General features: G+C 44.9%; 1 protein-coding gene across 17 annotated transcripts in view; it reads left to right on the top strand.

Moving 5' to 3' along the window:
* The window catches only part of LOC115595208 (pleckstrin homology domain-containing family A member 5-like), a 234431-nt gene that overhangs the window by 107386 nt on the left and 108816 nt on the right, over positions 1–18229 (top strand). For 2 of the 17 annotated variants that reach the window (XM_030439389.1, XM_030439392.1), the window contains exon 1: positions 14807–14900. The exons of the other annotated variants lie outside the window; for them this stretch is intronic. The gene's annotated coding sequence lies outside the window, so the exon portion shown is untranslated. Of the gene's footprint in view, positions 1–14806; positions 14901–18229 lie in introns of those variants that run through there. 17 annotated transcript variants of the gene reach the window in all.

The following is an 18229-nucleotide window of genomic DNA, read 5'->3' on the forward strand; positions in this document are numbered from 1 at the left end:
AGAAACGTGTCGTGCTTGTACTACTGAGGGTCTGAATCAGAACTGCTGCCAGGCCCAGCAGGCAGCAGATGAGCTGTTTACTCCTGGAAACTCTTTGTGGGGAAGTGAATGAGAGATACTCCCTCAGCAGCAGCTGCCCAGGTGCCCTCCAGCAATGTGTTTAAAGACTGTTAGTAGTGCTGTGGTGCTGGGTGTCAGGGCTCAGGATGCATTTTCATTTTCATTGCTAAGGTGAGCATGTTCAAGCTTTTATTGGTCTTCAAGTTGCTCTTACAAACTCTGAATGACTTGGACTGAGCTGGCTGGCTGATGTCCTTGTTGAACGTAACTTACAGCCATGTCTGGATAATGCTATAACAGGGCCCCATGGTGAACAGTTACCCCTTTAAGTCCATATTGAGCCATGCCCCACCTTCACTCAGCTGTCTGCCCTCAGGCTCTGAGTCTAGACTCCCCAAAGGGGGTATTTACTGTCACCCCCCTCTCCCTGCTGTGCTTAGTTTGGTGCTCAATGATCCAGTAACAATTCCGGAAATCCCCAAACCGATCTTTCAATATATACATAAATACATCAGTCCTCATCTGTCATTACTGTCTGGGTCTATCACCACAGCATTTTTAATGATTAGATGCTAAATGATAACAACATCCTATTCATTATCCAACCACGTTTCAGAGACTATTCAATTGAATTCTTAATGTAAAGATTTATATTTTTGATAATGCAGCAGTTAAGAGGGTTTCTTGTTCAATATAAATCCTTAGTTCTTTCAGCATGTCTTTCATTTCCAAGCAAAATCATCCATAAATAAATCGATATGAAATGGAATGGGAAATGGACCTGGGACCTTGAGATTCAATACTGAATCAGTTCAGTGAATCAGTAGCGATACTCATCTCTAGTCCCGGCTTAGGTACCACGTATCAATGCGATACATATTCTTCACTCGTATAGTTTTTTATTCCACATGAGTTGGCATATCGAACTTAGTTAATGTCTGTGCACCTTGTGAGCACAATATTCTCAAAGAATAAAGGGACCCCTCTGATTTTGCACATGAAGATCACTGCGCTCATCATGATGAGAACTTTAAAGACTATGTCTGATGTGTGATGATGTCAGTTTTGGCTGTTAATCAAATGGTGTAGGATCCAGTGTTTTTCAGGACTTAATAGTCACGATGTTTCACCTTCTGCTAAAGACATTTTTATGAATTGAATTTATGAACAGAAATTGGTGTTCTACCAAGTACTGACTCTGCAGCCGTTGTGACTTAATCAATGTAAATCCTGGTGGAAACCTTTTCGAGAGTTGATTGGTCGGATTTGACCATTCTGCTTGTTACGGTCAGAATCGGCCCTGATACCAGTGCAGCGGATGTTCTGTGCACATTTACACAGTGTTAGACATGGTGTTCCTTTAAGAGTTGTGATTCTTGCACCAACATACTGCTGATTCTACAATTCTCCCTTTTCTAAAAAAAAGATGAATCAGACATGTTGATCTTTCTTACATTCTACTGTCTGACCACCTGAAGGAATTCAGTTTGGTTAAAGAAATCTCTCCAGCAATGCTGGCATGGAACTTTCTCTGGATAAATGAATGCTAGACAACAGAACCTCCTTATACTTAAGAGTAGTGGTTTATCTGAAATATTAAGTGCTGGTGTGTAATGGAGTGTTTGCCCTCCTTGTGCTGATGTGGCTGCTGATGGATGTGGGAATGCTGGAGCGAGTCACTTCATGTGCTGCTCTTCCTCCTCTGTCTGCCCTCCGGAGCTGTTCCCAGAAAGAACTGCATCACAGAACAACGTTATAGCCTTTGTCATATTTAGTGAGAACAATACTCTCTGCCATTTATTTTGCTTAAGCACATGTCAGAGCCTGGATCACATTATTTACCAGATGTAATAAATGCATCTCGATGACAGTATTATGCTGCACATCCACAGAGCAGACAGCGCATCAGTCAAACTCAAAGAAATGACTTCATCCAAGACTGTTCCTGGATTGCAAAGTGGATTGCATAATGCTTGGAGGATTAACCATAGATGGATTTTATGTTAAAAAGATTTTTTTTTTTGTATTATTAAAACTTTGATCGTATTCGTGTATATTTTTTGTCATCCTTTCTCTCCATTGTGATAACATTGAACCGGACCAGAACCAAAGTCCAAGGTGATGCGTTTGTCAGCATATAACACAGGGTCGCATAATGAAAGTTCGTAAATGCTGTCATGCTACACAAACACAGAATATATATATAAAGTCATCTATACACATACGTACATACATAACCACGTAGAGCATTTTGAAACATTTCTTCTAGGTGAATGTAAATAATAGCAGCAACAAGACGGTGATGCTAATGCGGTCAGCATATTCAAAGTAAAAGTTCGACGTCAGGTCCATTAACTTTGATTGTGTGCAAGCACCAAGCGTCAATGAACCTGATGTAGGGCCTCCTAAACCTAGTTCAGCCTCTCTTCATCCTGCTGTACTCCTGCGCCCTGTTGGCTCAGAACACCGTCGCACAACCGCTTGATCCAGGATAATGATGATGATGTTAAAGCCGTACTTAACAGAAAGAAACAGGCATTCAAAAACAAAGATCCAGAGGAGATGAGGAGAGCACAGAGGGAGCTTAAAGACTGCATAAGGGAGGCCAAGGATTCCTACAGGCAGAAGCTGGAGAGGAAACGACAAGTCAATGACATGTGGGAAGTTTGGAAGGGAATGAAGACCATCACAGACAGGTGGTGCTGCAGTGGAGGGGAGCATAGAGAGAGCAAACACATTTAACACCTTCTTTAACAGGTTTGACTCTACATCTGCCCCCCCCCCCCCCATCTCAGTCACTTCGGACCAGGTCAGACAGGGGCTGAGGAGACTCCGCCCAGGAAAGGCAGCCGGTCCGGACAGGCTGTGTCCCGGGCTACTGAAGGCCTGTGCCGCAGAACTGGCTGAGCCCCTGCAACACATCTACAACCTGAGCCTGCATCTGGGGAAGGTTCCAACACTCTGGAAAACATCATGCATCATCCCGGTGCCAAAGAAGGGTGAACCAAGCGACATCAGCGACTACAGACCTGTTGTCCTCACCTCTCACCTGATGAAGACACTGGAGCGGCGGATCTTGAACATCATCACACCTCAGGTGCAGCAGGCCCAGGACCCGCTCCAGTTTGGCTATCAGAGGAAGGTGGGAGTCGAGGACGCTGTGCGAAGTGTATATAGATTTCTCCAGCGCCTTCAACACCATACAGCCCCTCCACCTGAAGGACAAACTCACCATCATGCAGGTTGACCCGGCCCTCGTCAGCTGGGTCGCGGACTACCTCACTGGCCGGCCTCAATTTGTCAGGTTGGGGCCCATAACATCAGACATGGTGACCAGCAATACGGGGGCGCCGCAGGGGACCGTACTGTCCCCCCTCCTCTTTACACTCTACACAGCAGACTTCAGACACAACACCCAACTCTGTCATGTACAGAAGTTCTCTGATGACACTGCCATTGTCGGGTGTATTAGAGGGGGGGGACGAGGGAGAGTACAGGTTCCCTGGTAAAGGATTTTACCACCTGGAGTCACCTGAATCACCTGCAGCTCAACACACAAAAGACAAAGGAGATGGTACTGGACTTCAGGAGGCGCCGCCCGTCTCCTCCGCCTGTCACCATCAGTGGCGAGGAGATCGAGATGGTTGCCTCCTATAAGTACCTGGGGCTGCAGCTCGGCCACAAGCTTGACTGGTCAGCGAACACTGACCATGTCTACAAGAAAGTGCTGAGTAGGCTGTATTTCTTGAGGAGACTGGCATCCTTTAATGTCTGCAGAAGAATGCTGCAAACATTTTACCAGTCTGTGGTCTTCAGCGTCTTCTTCTATGGAGTGGTGTGTTGGGGTGGCAGCACCAAACAGAGGGACACACAGAGGCTGGACAGACTAATCAAAAAGGCCAGCTCTGTCATTGGTGCAGAGCAGGACTCGGTGGTGTCGGTGGCTGACAGGAGAACCCTCTCCAAACTGCTCTCCATCATTGACAACAGCAGCCACCCACTACATGAACTGGTGGTGGGACAGAGGAGCTTGTTCAGTGGGAGGCTGCTCTCACTGAACTGCTCCACAGACAGACTCAGGAGGTCCTTCCTGTCAAGAGCCATCAGGTTCTATAACACATCACTGGGGAGGGGAGGGAGAGGAGTTGTGGAACGAGGGGAATGATGTCCCACACATGTATGCACTTGCCACTGCAATTCTGCATTTTCATTACTATGGGCTATTTATTGTTACTGTTTTTATTGTTTTTATTATTTATTACCTTGAATTTCTTTATTCTTAACTATCCTTCTGTTCTCTATGCACTAATTTATGATCTGTTGTCTTGTTGTTGAATGATTATGTTTATCGTGCAGCTGAGAAACTGAATTTCCCTCGGGATAAATAAAGTATCTATCGATCTATCGATCGATCGATCGTGGTGGAGTCAGTTATCTGTAAAGATGTGGGCAGTCTCTGATTTCCTGAGTCCTATTTGTCTGCGACCAAAGGTTAGCCAGGAGCAGCCTTAAAGGAGAACTTCGGTCGATTTAAACATGCAGCTTCATTGCTCAAGCTACCCTTGACTTGCCAGTACCGAAGACGCGAACAAATTTGGTCCAGCCATTACAGAGCTCCGTGAACGGAGACTTAGCATTGAACGCTAACAGCATGGGGTCAGAACTTTACACTGTGTTTTAAGCATCTTAACATGCTCCACATCTCACACCAAAAGTTATGCAACATCAGCAGACACCTTAGCACACAGCACTGTAGCGTGTATGACTCAAACTGAATAAAAAAGTAGTTAAAACAGTGTGTTTGTGCAAGGAGCTACCTACCTGTTTGTTGACATCGGCGTCTTCCGGTAGCTAGACCAAACTAGTCAATCCGTCGAGCGTGCACCTACTCCCTCACTGGCGGAGACGGAAACGTATTCCAGCATTTTCGTGTTTATGTTCATAATGTACATGTCCATGTTACAGCCTGTCATGAGCCATGAGCCTTACAATAGCCTGTTAAGCCTGTTAAGTGCACACTGGATGGATATGCTAGTTTGGTCTAGCTACTGGAAGACGCGGATGTCAACAAACAGGTATGTAGCTGCTTGCACAAACACACTATTTTAACTACTTTTTTATTCATTTTGAGTCATACACGCTACAGTGCTGTGTTGTAAGGTGTCTGCTGATGTTGCATAACTTCTGGTGTGAGATGTGGAGCATGTTAAGACGCTTAAAACACAGTGCAAAGTTCTGACCCCATGCTGTTAGCGTTCAATGCTACATCTCCGTTCACGGAGCTCTGTAATGGCTGGACCAAATTTGTTCGCGTCTTCGCTACTGGCAAGTCAAGGGTAGCTTGAGCAATGAAGCTGCATGTTTAAATCGACCGAAGTTCTCCTTTAAATCTAAACTCCAACCTGGATCTTGCCTCTTTCCTCCCTGGGGTGGTCTGGCTGGTCCGGTTGGATGATTGAAAGTCTGCTGCTCTTAATCCAAAACAATCTGTCTATGCATTATCTCAATCCAAAACCTGTGCTTTCACCTCCAATGCTGATGAATGTATTTCTGCAATACGCAATACGTGTTTCATCAACAAAAGCCAAAAAAAATTAACTCTTACAAAACAAAAATGTATAGCAAAGTTGGAGAGTTGTTGGAAACAAGTCAGCAGTCAACACTACCAGAACAGAACCACCTGACAGTGGAGGTCACCTCCGGATCACTGCTGTAGTCAGGCTGATCAACAGGATCAAAGTGAAATCACCTTTTTAATCCCAAAAGTTAAAAAAGTAGTCTCAAAACTCCTCACCTGTCGGTACATGGCTCCAGATCAGAGCAGAGTCTGATGTGACTCCGTCCTCCAGATCACCCGGCTCTGCACTGACTCTCTCCTCCAGATCACCCGGCTCTGCACTGACTCTCTCCTCCAGGGCTGACCAGCTCTCAGCAGCTGAACTCAGGGCTGCCTGAAAGGTCTTCTTCCTTGTAGAACAAATTCAAATGTAGATAATAGTATTAAATGAACACTCATTGCGAATGATTTGTGCTGAATTTCACAAAAGATCATTCTATTCAATCAGAGTGATCTTCTGTGGTGTGCCTGGTCCACATCTCCTTGGTGAGACACTGGTCTCGTCACAAAATGAGTTTTCCTAAAATTCTTCTTTTTCTTCAGGCCAAATATGTCCAACATACAAAAACAGCTTATCAGAGAATGACATCCAGCAGCTGTGTTTTTCATGATAGGTCACATCTTGACACTGGAAAGACTATTTAATGCAGCCTTAACGACCAAAAGATTTGAAGTGGTATCACAATAAGTCACAACCCTATGTGTAGTTGGTCGTAACTTCCGCCACACGGCAAAAATCTCTCTGATTTTCCACGCTGAAGCAGTGAGACATCCTGCCTCTCTCTTATCTCACCATGTTTCTCCCTCTATCTCACCCCTCCTCTCATCTCCTCCCATCCTCCCCGCAGCTTCTCCTCCTCCTCATACTAATCGCAGCCGTCGGGGCCGGCTCGGGTGGAGCGGCGGGCTGCCGCGGGTGCTGCCTGCGCCGGGTGAATGCTTGCAGTGTGTCTAGGCGGGCTTTGATCCAGCGCTCTCCCGGGACGCAGTCAGGAGTATTAGGCACTTTTCCACCCTTGTCTTCTTTTAATTACGGGCCCATAATGAAGGCTGCACGCTCGGCTGCAGCACATCACACACTCGGAGAAGGAGGAGGAGGAGGAGGAGGAGGAGGAGGGAGATCCCACCCTCCATCTCCTCACATCACATCTGTCTGCCCCTCCCACCAGCCTCCTCTCTGTCCTGTGGATCCCTTTCTTTAGCCTGTACCTATTTGCTCTTTTCAGAGACTTTTATGTCTCAGGGCTTCTTCTTCGCTCTTTCATCTATCCTTTGCTTTTTCTCTGTGCTAACTTTGTTTTCCATTCTTCTCTTATGAAAGGTGTATAGATGGATGGGTGGATGGATAGTTATAGTAAAGATAGATAGTAAAAGTCAGCCAAAAGAACATGTGAAAACAGGTGTTTGACTTGTGACAACTATTTCCCGGCCAGACCGCTGACCCGGTGACCTGCAGTCATGGATGTTTCCGTGGATCAGCTGGTCACGGTCACTGTCTGTGGATGCTGAATAGTTTCTTTCTAAGGCGCAGGTCTCTTCCCCTCAGCGTGGGCATCACTCAGGAGGGAGAGCTGGGTGTTAACTACACTCTGGCTGAGTGAGCGAGAGCCCTCAGGAGTCCTGCTCCTGGGAGGATTAAAAAAGGTCACTCTCTATACGCTGAATTATCATCACAATGGGCCGTGAATCAGCTCCACGTGACTCGTATTATTCTAAACTCGGATTGGCCTCCCAGTTATTTTTTTATTAGTGAATATGGCAGTCGTTAATCACTGTCTGCCCCTGTGCTTCCTCTCCAGATCAGAACAGTAGACTGGAATTGTCCGTTAGCATCATGTGAGACAGAAAATGACTTGCGCAAGTGAGTCGATACATAATTTGATCTTCATTTCCATTTCCTCACTCAGACGCGCTGAATGGTTCAGTGCTGTCAATAATTACTGGATGACGCGTCACCTTCAACAATTTGAGATAAGCACTTTTTCCACTGTCTTTCTAGGAGCCTGTTCAGACTCGGTATCCACATCCAGCCTGGATCAACAGGTGGACATGTCTAAGTACAGGCGTGAATGCACCCAAGATGCATTGAGGACGCACTTCAGTTCAGACCACATTCTGTTAGCCTTATGTATAGCAGCAGGGCATTAAGCTCTTCTCTGTTTAAAACGATTGTCTCTGTGTGTTCCAGTGGCCGATGTATGTATGTGCATACTGAGTGTGGGAACTGATTGACTTGTGCTGTCCACTTGGGACATGATGATGAAGTGCCTGGCTCTCAGACAGCCTAGAGTCCTCGCTGGTTGTGTATGTGCCGCTGTGGTTTTAAAAAGATATTTTTTCTATATATCATTTTTGTTGGGTGTTTCTCTTTTGTTCCCTTCTGTCTTTCCCATAATCATAATCCAGAGCTAACAGCTGACTGAGCTAACAGCTGACTGAGCTAACAGCTGACTGAGCTAACAGCGACTATCTCACTTTTGGTCTGTAGCATCGAGCTCTAAATACCTGATTGTTTCTTACATTTCCCACAAGGCAACACAGTAGCATCTCTCTCCTCCCTTGTAAATGCCAGGAGGTATAAATGATAGGTTTGAACTCTGTAAGACCAAGCAGAGATAACTCTGATGACATCATCAGAGGATCTTGCTGACTCAGTCGTCCCCTGTGATGTCAGATGACATCACTGTGAGCAGCCTCCCTGCAGCAGCACATCACACACTCATCTCTCCGTCTGCCTCTGACGCGTTCTTTGTTCCCTCGTGTCTTTACTCGGTGTTTGAAAGCCCTCCTGTTTTCTAAAGCACCTCACCTCGAGCTGTTTTTGAAGTGCCTCTGAAACTGCATTTGAATAGTCATTAAGTTTAGTGAGTAAACACCTGAATTAGAGCTTCACAAACTGGACTCCAGAGACCAATAAGAGGGGATTCCAAATGCTCCCACGGTGGAAAACAGCTCCATGAATTTGGCTGTTAACCTATTTAATTCACTTTAATATGATTAAAGAATGCTTTCACCCTCCTCTTGTACTGGACTGTGACGTCTCTATTTCGAGGGTCATGAGTGGGATGAAGCGTTTGGGACGTCGGGACTGAATGCAGTGGGGAGCGTAGGTAGTGAGCATATTCGTCTGTGGCCACAAGAGGGAGGCAAAGCTGCACTGCTCCTGAGTGTGAGTGCTGCTGACGGGGCTTGGGCTCAGGATCAGCACAGTAACTGTTGCCTTACACTTGTACTTGTCACACTGATATGCATTGAACGAGGGCAGGCTAGACAAAACTGAACATTGGACATCCTCATTGACTAATCCTCTAATAACAGGCCGCACAAATGTAACACAACCAAAAATACTGTGAACAGACTTCAGTACTGGACTTAATGGTGGTTGTGATGAACTTGATCCAGCTGAAGGGGTTTGGCCTCAGTTCAAAAATCCCTATACATGCACAGAGATCCATCAGCTGTACTAGATGCACCGTACTGAGGGTTATACTGTATGTAGGTTGCGGTGTGTGTCTCTCGGTGCCCTGTGCATCTCTTCATTTCTTCTGATGTCACACATGTCATATCTTCAGATTCGTCTCAGTATCTGAACGTAGACCGTGAAGTTTGCTTGGCGAGACAGCATTAGAGAAAATGATACCCTCCACTGTTGTTGGGGTCTTTTTTATGCTCTGGGCACCAGACAAAGCTGTCATCTTTCTTTTCTGGCACTGAGAAACTGAGTTGCGTTATTAAAACAACATGTAGACGACAGATAACAAACAAACAGACACTGTCCCAATGAGGCAGTGCTCTTCAGCATTCCTTATTTCCCCCTCCTCAGTCTCTCCTCATGCTGCTCTCTCTACGATCTTTGTTTCGAGGACAGTGTTGCTTCGGATTTCTCCGTACGGTTCTCAAAGCATCAGCATTACAACAATTACCAGATCTGATGACACATTGATTGTGTCCAATATTGTAACAAAAGTGGTTACCGTAATAATAATTGATTTATGGTGCACAATGAATAATATACATGTCGTAATTGCATCGACATTGACAGTGAAATAGGGGCGGCACTATGGCAAGTTTTTATTTTGCAGAACAATCGAAACTCAGGCGCTCACAGATGATTAGTTTTCTTAGTCACCATGACGATGATGGCTACTGTCTGAAAGGAATCCGCAGAGCCGTCACCACTGAATATGTCAGTGCTCCTCACATATTGTTCAAGTTTTGGAGCAGCGCACGCAGTTATTTCTTCAAGGTCTTTGTGTTGTCTGACACTCTGAGGTGCAGTCTGAACATCGGGGGTGTTTAGAAAAGCATGTTCAGTGTTCATATAAGATTAACTCCTGGTGTGTTGTGTCCCGATTGACTGACAGGTGGTTGGAGCTGGTGCGGGGCCGTGAGTGAGAGCTCGGCTGTCAGGCTGCAGTTGCATGGCTGCGTGTGTGGGGGAGGTGTTGAGCTGAGTTTGTAATCCATCCTTCTTAAAGATTTAGGGGTGGACCCAATAAAAGAGACACCAGTTTAAAGGTCTTGCGATCCAGCAAACCAGCCCTGCAATAAACCATGTCTTCAGACACCCTCACTCCTTCTTCACACTGCCAGGGTATTACTTTAGTCTGTGATCATTTGACAAAGTCTTACATACCATCCTCAGGTGTTATTGCAGCTGTATTTGCCCCTGACTGTCCTGTAAAAATCAGTCATCGAGTTTGTGAATTTCATGAAATAATGTCTGTACTGTTATGCTGACCTCATCCAAGCTGCCGCTGTCGTTCTGTTCGGTATTCTAACAAGGGAGCTAACAGATTGTCTTTCTGTCTTTTCTTTCTATGTCCATCTACTGAACCACACCTCCTCACCAGGTAAGACATTTGGTTTGAATGTATCTGCCTGTTTCCTGTTTCACTGTATAACCAGGCTGCTTGTCTGAGGGTTTTGACTGTGACAGGTTTCAGCCCAGATGCTCAGACCTGGTGCATGCTGGGGGAGAGATTGTGGCTCTGTTTGCAGCGGAGATGCCGCTTTTATTTAGTTCTCTGAATTCAAGTCACATTCGCGTGTGTGTGTGTGTGTGGCAGAGTGCTGCTCCTCTGTCTGTGTGTGTTTTTGAAGCTCGCGGCCTCAGTCTGTAACTAAAGGGATATTCTTCCCAGTTTATTTACTGCATTAGTCATGAACTGGAGCTGCCCTCCTCTGTGAAATATTCCATCTCTGTCTGTTGGTCTGAGTCTCCTGAATGTCACTTATATTACTTTTTTAAATAAACTTGAGCTGGGAGCACTTTGTTGGATAGAGTGTGTGTGTGTGTGTGTGTGTGTGTGTGTGTGTGTGTGTGTGTGTGTGTGTGTGTGTGTGTGTGTGTGTGGTTCGTGCGTGCGTGCGTCCTCGTTTGATGTTGTATTGTCTCAGATTTGATGGCGTTGATGGGAGGATGGCTTGATGGGCGAATGAGGAGATGGATGAGCCCTGACAGTTTTTCTTTTCCTCCCTCTCCTCCATCACCGGAGCGTATGCCACCCTTTTTCTTTATTTATCTCCCTATCTGGGTTTGTCTTTACACTCCTTCTCTCTGTTTGGTATGCAAACAGTGTGTGTGTGTGCGCGTGCGCGTGTGTGTGTGTTTCTGTCTGTCTGTCCGTGTGTGCTTGGGCATATATGTATGTGTGTTTACAGATATAGTATGTGTGGAGATGGGTAACCATGACAACAGCAGCCTGAAGTGTGAGCGCTTGTGGCGGCTCAACACAGTGCCCCCTCTCTCTCTCTCTCTCTGCAGATAGAGATAGCACACGGATACAACGTCTCTTCTTCTCTTTCTCTATGCATACACATACGCATACACAATCTCCATATATGCTGTTTCAATGTGGTCATTATGTGCGGTTGTACATATAAACTGTCCATCAGTCATTGCCATTTAAAAGAGGTGCACACTCAAAGTCAAAGTAGTCTGTAGTGGTTGTTGTTTGCTGTGTATTTGTTGGTTTGTGATGCAGAGGAATAGCAAGCTCAAACTTTCTCAGTGTGTGAGCCCAGTGACTGTCACTCCAATTTCTTTAAAAGGAGCTATATGTAAGAATTATTGTTGAGATATCTACTGAGGTTAGCATGCTAACCAGCTAGCCCTGGCCTGTCCTGTTATGTAATAATTGGACAAAGTGGTGTGAGAGTATAGCTTAGGGCCTCCTTCTGCCACTTCATGCCTCTCCAATCCCTCCCTGAAGTCACTGCGTCTTCTTGTCCCCATGGTCCTTATCCTGGCCGGAGCTGCTGTAAATCACCTCCGTTCTGTATTTCCTGTCATCAAACTGGCCTCTGTTGGTCTCGGACACTGTGCTCATTCCTGGTCCGGCCGTGTCCACTGAGAGGCTGTTAAGTTGTGCTGCCCTCTGGCCCAGTTCCAGTTCTGGTGCCCATTCCAGTGCTGCTCCCCACCTGCGTTCCCCGTTTGGTCTTCCCCATCCAAGGCGTGTAATCCTCTTCCTCCCATTGGTCCAACGCATCTCTGCTAGCATTGTTAACAACACCGGCACTCTCCTGATGCTTCAGGCTGTTTGCTGCATGTCTAACTGAGTTGACCAGCTAATGGTAGCTGAAGTGAGCTCAGTTTTAACAGTTACTCTGGTGGTGTGGTGTTTGAATGAGCATTAATTGGACAGGTGTCCATTTCTTACATAGTGTGCCTTTTAAAGAGTAACTTAACACCTCACCGACTAGTAGTGATGCCACAATATACTAGCACAACCAGGAGTACACTTGTACCTCCCTTCAGCAAGGTAAGTTATGTAATTAAAACAAATCTGTCACAGAAAAGGTGTAAACAGATCAGATTCCACAGCATAAGATGTGGCAGTACATAGACTTCGAGATGTGCGCCGTTTGGTTGAAAGTAACAGGACTCTATGGATATAGTAGATTACAGAATTAACATCCCACTCCTATAACTAAGTTTTGAAAGAAGGATCAAAAATCAACCAAAACCTGACACATACGTTATCCACAATGCAATTCGGCCACCTACATACTGGTTTGAGATTTGGGTGTTTTAAGCTAGTAGTGGTTAATGTAGTAGAGATTTGTTAAGCTCACTTCATTTGATCCCAACACCACCGTGATGTCACTCATTGGATAGTGGACTGCTGTGTTGGAAGCCTTGACACCAGCATTGTCCATATTTTGGATGAGAGGGGTGGAGCTGTTTCACATGTTAGAGGTATTGTGGAGCAAAGCAGGCTAGCTTTGCTTCCTGCTTTTATGTGAAGCTAGGATCCAAGATAATGTGAACATTTTACTCAAAAATGTTATTTAAAGGTTTGCAGTTCTGTAACCTTGACACTTGTTCATAAATGAATGCACTTAACAAAATGACTTTCAGCTCATCTGCAAGATGACGATGTGCTTGCCTTGGCCTAGTTTAAACTTCCTCACTTCCACATAAAAAAAAAGCTCTATCCTCCTGACTACCAAGAAAAAAAATATTGTCCAATCACATTTTTTTTTTAATTCCCCAATCTTTGTAAGGTAATTAGAACACTGAAAACATTTTCTTTGAAAAAAAAGCTTTTATTTTTGCGATATCATATGTCCATGTTACGACCCTCTAGTAACAGTCCACTACAGTGGACATTGGAATGCCATACATGTGAAACTGAACCTTGATGGCAACCAAGGTGCTTCTGAGAATGACTCCCTTTCTTTTCATTAGAAAAAACAGAACAAAGTGGAGGAAATGACTACACATGTCCACTACAGAGGACATTTTTAAACACTTAAATACTATGCTAAAATACAGTTAAAAAATTCAGACAATGTTTTAATGTGTTGTTAAGAGACTCATATAAAATATGCCAACAACATTTCAAGCCAAAATTTGCTCAATAAAAAGTATTATGTGCTTACTTTTCCTCTTCCCATAAAATGTGCTTGCCATTTTCCTAAATGAGGAAGAGAAAGGTACCAAAGCCCCACCCCTTCACATTTGGTATCATTGAAAAGCCCTAAATGTCCTCTGTAGATAGCAAAAGGAGTTAATTTAGTAGTATAAAGTGGGTGGGAGATATTCAGGTTTAGAAATGTCCTCCACAGAGGACAAATTTTAACTACTGGTAGTCAGGAGGCTATGAGGTATTTTACAGTAGATATTGGCCATTTTTTCCAATGACTGAACTCAAAGCCACAGGTCAAGATCGGCAGCCATGAAAACAAATAGCAGAATAGGATAACAGCTCCAGTGTCGCAACACCTGCTTGCTAAGAGTGGAGTCATTTTCTTTATGCCAGCATGTCAGCGGTAGACTTGGCAGGCATCATGTTTGTGGGTTTTTAGGAGCTCTGACTACGTTTTGCTAGTCAAAGGGCAAGGTCACTGTGACCTCACAGAGCACAGTTTTGGCTTTAACTCAACAATTCAGATGATTAAAGAAAACAACATTTTACACGAATGGGATCAAATGTGTGATGACTTGTTAAATCCAAAAGGTCAAAGGTCACTTCACTGTGACGTCATAGTATTCTTCCGGCCGTTATTCAGCCACAGCTGAGGAACGGCAACTTGACCGATACAACCACAAGGCGGTGATTCTAGTGTGAACTATGTTTTCTGAAAACATAATGTTTCACTGATCAAACCAAAATAAACAGAAAAGTGCAAAATGTTTGAGTATGCCACACAGATCAGGTGCATTTATCCCTTCTTTTATTACATGGGCAGGTCGGCAGAATCTTCCTCGTCTTCTTATTCTACACATTCATGTTCTGTTCTATATAAAAACTCCCTGTGCTGCATTCTATCACCATTCTGGCACATTAGGCAGCACACAACAAGCGTGTGCAGTCACACAGCGCCCGAGCAGCAGCCTCAGAGATGCCTGCAGCAGCAGCAGAGGCATCATGGGTGCATTTCTTCTTTTTCTTTTTTTCTCCCCCAAGATGTCATCAGTTGCTGAGCTGGAACATCCCTCAGCCTCCTCCTGAAACTAGCTACAAACTGACCCAGTTTGGCAAAGCAATGCACTGCTGCTGCTCTCAATGTCAAGTGTGTGTGTGTGTGTGTGAGTGTATGTACTATATGTGTGACAGGAAGAGAGAGAGAGCAATACAAGCAGAGCAGACCAATAGCAGTCATCCACCTCCTGATTAAGTTCAACCAGACAGTTGTAGATACACAGAGCTGCAGCAGATGAAAACATCTCTCTCCTCTCCGTGTGGTGTTCCCAGCGCACCCTGCGGTCACGGTAAGCTCTGGACGCGTCCGGACTTAATAATCTCCTGTTTAACTAGTTACCTGCTTGATATTCATCCACAGTACGACAGCTGCTTTCCTCTGCAGCTCCTCTGGAAGCTGCAACAAACAAGCTGGAACTAGTGAAACGCTGGATGTATCTGCTGTCTGAAGCTTTCAAAATGCAGCTGACAGGTATTGTCTTGGCTGTGTATTGATGTGCAACATGTAGCACACCTGGTTATACCTCCCAGCAACATGCACGCGACTGCCTGTTAGGCATGTCGAGTTTCGTGTTCGTCCAGCCTGAGGCACACTGACAGGGAGTGAGAGCGGTTTGTTGAACAGTAAATCAGAAAGGTTTTCTCCGAATTGCACCAGAACTGAACACTCAGAAGAAGTCTTATTGTAATTTCTTTGATTTAGTTCATGACTTTTGTAATATTGAGATTACATTTTATATCCAAAAGGTCAAAGGTCAACATCACTGTGACATCAGGATGTTCTGCACACACACTTTCCTGACCATTATTCGGCACCATAACTGAGGAACTGAAGGCCGATTGTGAGCATGTTTCACATTTGGTCAGCTGCTGAGCCGGTGACACTAATCCTGGGTGCTCACCTGGAAGCTGTGCTGATTGTAGAGATCTTCTGTGCTGCGGTGTTGAAGATGTGTGTGTGAAGTGTCCACGTCTTACAATTTGTAGCTTCCTTATTTTCTATCAGAATCAGCTTTATAGTCCAAACATGTGAACACATACAAGGAATGCTGTCATGAACTAACACACTAAGAGACATACAGCAGCAGTCCAGCAGCAGCTCATTGGTTCTGTTCATATTGATCTTCAGGTGGTTGTTGTTGCACCATGTGATGATGCTCAGTCTCTCAGTGAAGACCGTATGTTTCTCACAGGAAAGGATTCACTGGAATCATTCATGTCAGCACCATGAGAACTTGCATTTCACCAACAACTACACTTTGTACCTTTCTATTCAATTCCTTCAAAGTCTTCACTATGCAGGCTTTACTGAATGAGGACATGGATATAAAAACTTACAACAGCGAGGCAGTAAGTCCGGGTTATACAACAGTGTGCTTCTTAGATAGTCAGTAGCATCATTCTCATCTCTCTGTGCTCGGTTGACTTAGTTAAGTAGTCGTCAGGTAGGTGCAAGGATGCAATTGAAAAAAGTGGTGAGTTCATTGCTTTACACTTGAAGTCACATTCAGGTTGAGCAGCGTGCTGCAGGATACACAAAATAAGCTTCTTAGTATTATTGGTGTCTAGTTATTTAAATTCTCATTATCTGCTTTTGAGCCTGTGGCAGAGACAGCAGTCCAGGACATTAGTAACGCTAACACCCAAAAGCACAGATGTAAGCCTCAGAGATGCAATTTTTGTGTGCCTTACGTGAAACAATGTTACCTCTACAGCAGCAGAAAACATTGGGATTTGAATCGGCCTAACGACAGCAGCCTCAGTTAAGAAACGCTGTTATCATCCTTTTAAAGATCTGTTGAATCCTTCTCCGACTGCTGGAAGAAATGCTGTGACACTATCAGATACACACTGTAAAAAGACCCTCCAATCATGTTTTTTCCCCCAAAGGTGCTGTCACTATATTAACAGTGTGAAGGCAGCCTGAACTGGAAAAAAAAAGGGAAATGATTTCCCCTATGAAAGAATGTTTCTCCTTTTAGGAACACTTCAAAACCATCACAGCAATAATTATGGTTAGGATGGCGACTTGAGCAGGAAGGTCAGTGGTGTGAAAGCCGGAGGAGAGCAATCAGCTTGCTCTGGGTGAATAAGGCCCTGATGAACGAGAGATGGGTCCAAACTGACCTCCTGCCAGTGTGCCTTTCATCTCAGTCACATAATGATATCATTCATCAAGCTGACACTCCTCAAGTAGCCTATATATAAGCTCCACTCTGAGAGATGAAGCTCCTTATCTTTGATTCTGCGTCTCAGCTGCACTCTGTATGAGAACCAGATAGCACTCCTATTTTGAAGAACAGCTCTGTGTCACCATCATATACTGTATGTAGACTATATTCCATACTGTATTATAGTAAGTGACTGAGCAACCATGAAGTCAGCCATGTGAATATTCTATACTGCAGGGCCCATATTCACAAAAAATCTTAAGTCTAAAAGTAGCTCCTAACAGGCGAACTCCTTAAAATAATGGGCGTGTCAGTCATAACTTTAGGACTCCTAATTTTTGAGAATAAGAGTTATTCACAAAATATTTTAAGCCTAAAAGTAGCACCCAAGTCTGGGAGACCTTAGAAGTAGTCCAGAGGACTCCTAACTCACTAAGACCTGGTCACAGCTGAATGTTTTGGAGACGCTAAATGACAGGGAATTATTAAAACGATGTCAGATGGACCGTGAAGGGATTGAAGTTGTGGTTGGTTGAGTTGGTAGTTGCTAGTAAACCTGCTGAAAGATGGAAAAATGTTCCTTACCGCATGCTGCCATGCATGTGATCCATCTAATCATCTTTCGAGATTTCGCTCCTCTGATGAGCCTCCTGAATTTGCACCCAAAATGCTGTCAGAACTGTCATTTATAATTCCCAACGCAGCCTCCATAATTCTCGACTGGGAATGAATGGAGCGCCTGTCAGTCAGCACGGAGGGAACACTAGCACTGAAGTCAGTAGCACCGTCCGTAAACAAACTAGCGTCTGGAGGCTCCGTGCACACAGCGGGGGCGACGCAGGAGACAAAGAGATCCAATCCAAGCGATGAAGCCTGGGGTGAAGTGACAGCAGAGGTCCAGGTGCTCCTGCACTGAACACCTGAAGACCCCGCCAGCAACAGCGGAGTAGCGACCATCTAACATCGCTGCGAGCCGGGGAGACCGCAGCAGCAGAGGAGGAGACAAAGCAGCCCAGCCGTGAATAACCCTGAGGTTGTGGTGGAGGGAGGACCAACAGAGCAACGGTGGACAGCCCACAGAGTATCGAGTACGTCGGTTTGAAAGTTAGCGTTGCTAGGCTAACAGCTGATCGGTGAAGCTAACAACTGATGGCGGCTACACCTGAGAATAAACTAATAAAAAGTTGGTCAATCAACAACTTGTTCTATCCAGCATGCGACACACGCGCCGCTGACGAATGACGTAGGATGTGCTGCGACGGAGAAAAAAAAAAAAAACTGGATCGGCCCGTGGATCTGTTAATTTTACCAATCCCCGATCCAGCCATTTTGTCAATATCGGGGCCGATATCCGATCTTAATATCGGATCGGTGCACCCCTAATTGTAACTCAGGAACTATAATACCAGCTTGAATACAAGGAGCTGTTTTATCTGATATTATCTGTT

The sequence above is a fragment of the Sparus aurata genome, chromosome 14, assembly GCF_900880675.1.
Source record: "Sparus aurata chromosome 14, fSpaAur1.1, whole genome shotgun sequence".
In the NCBI taxonomy this organism is placed as follows: Eukaryota; Metazoa; Chordata; class Actinopteri; order Spariformes; family Sparidae; genus Sparus; species Sparus aurata.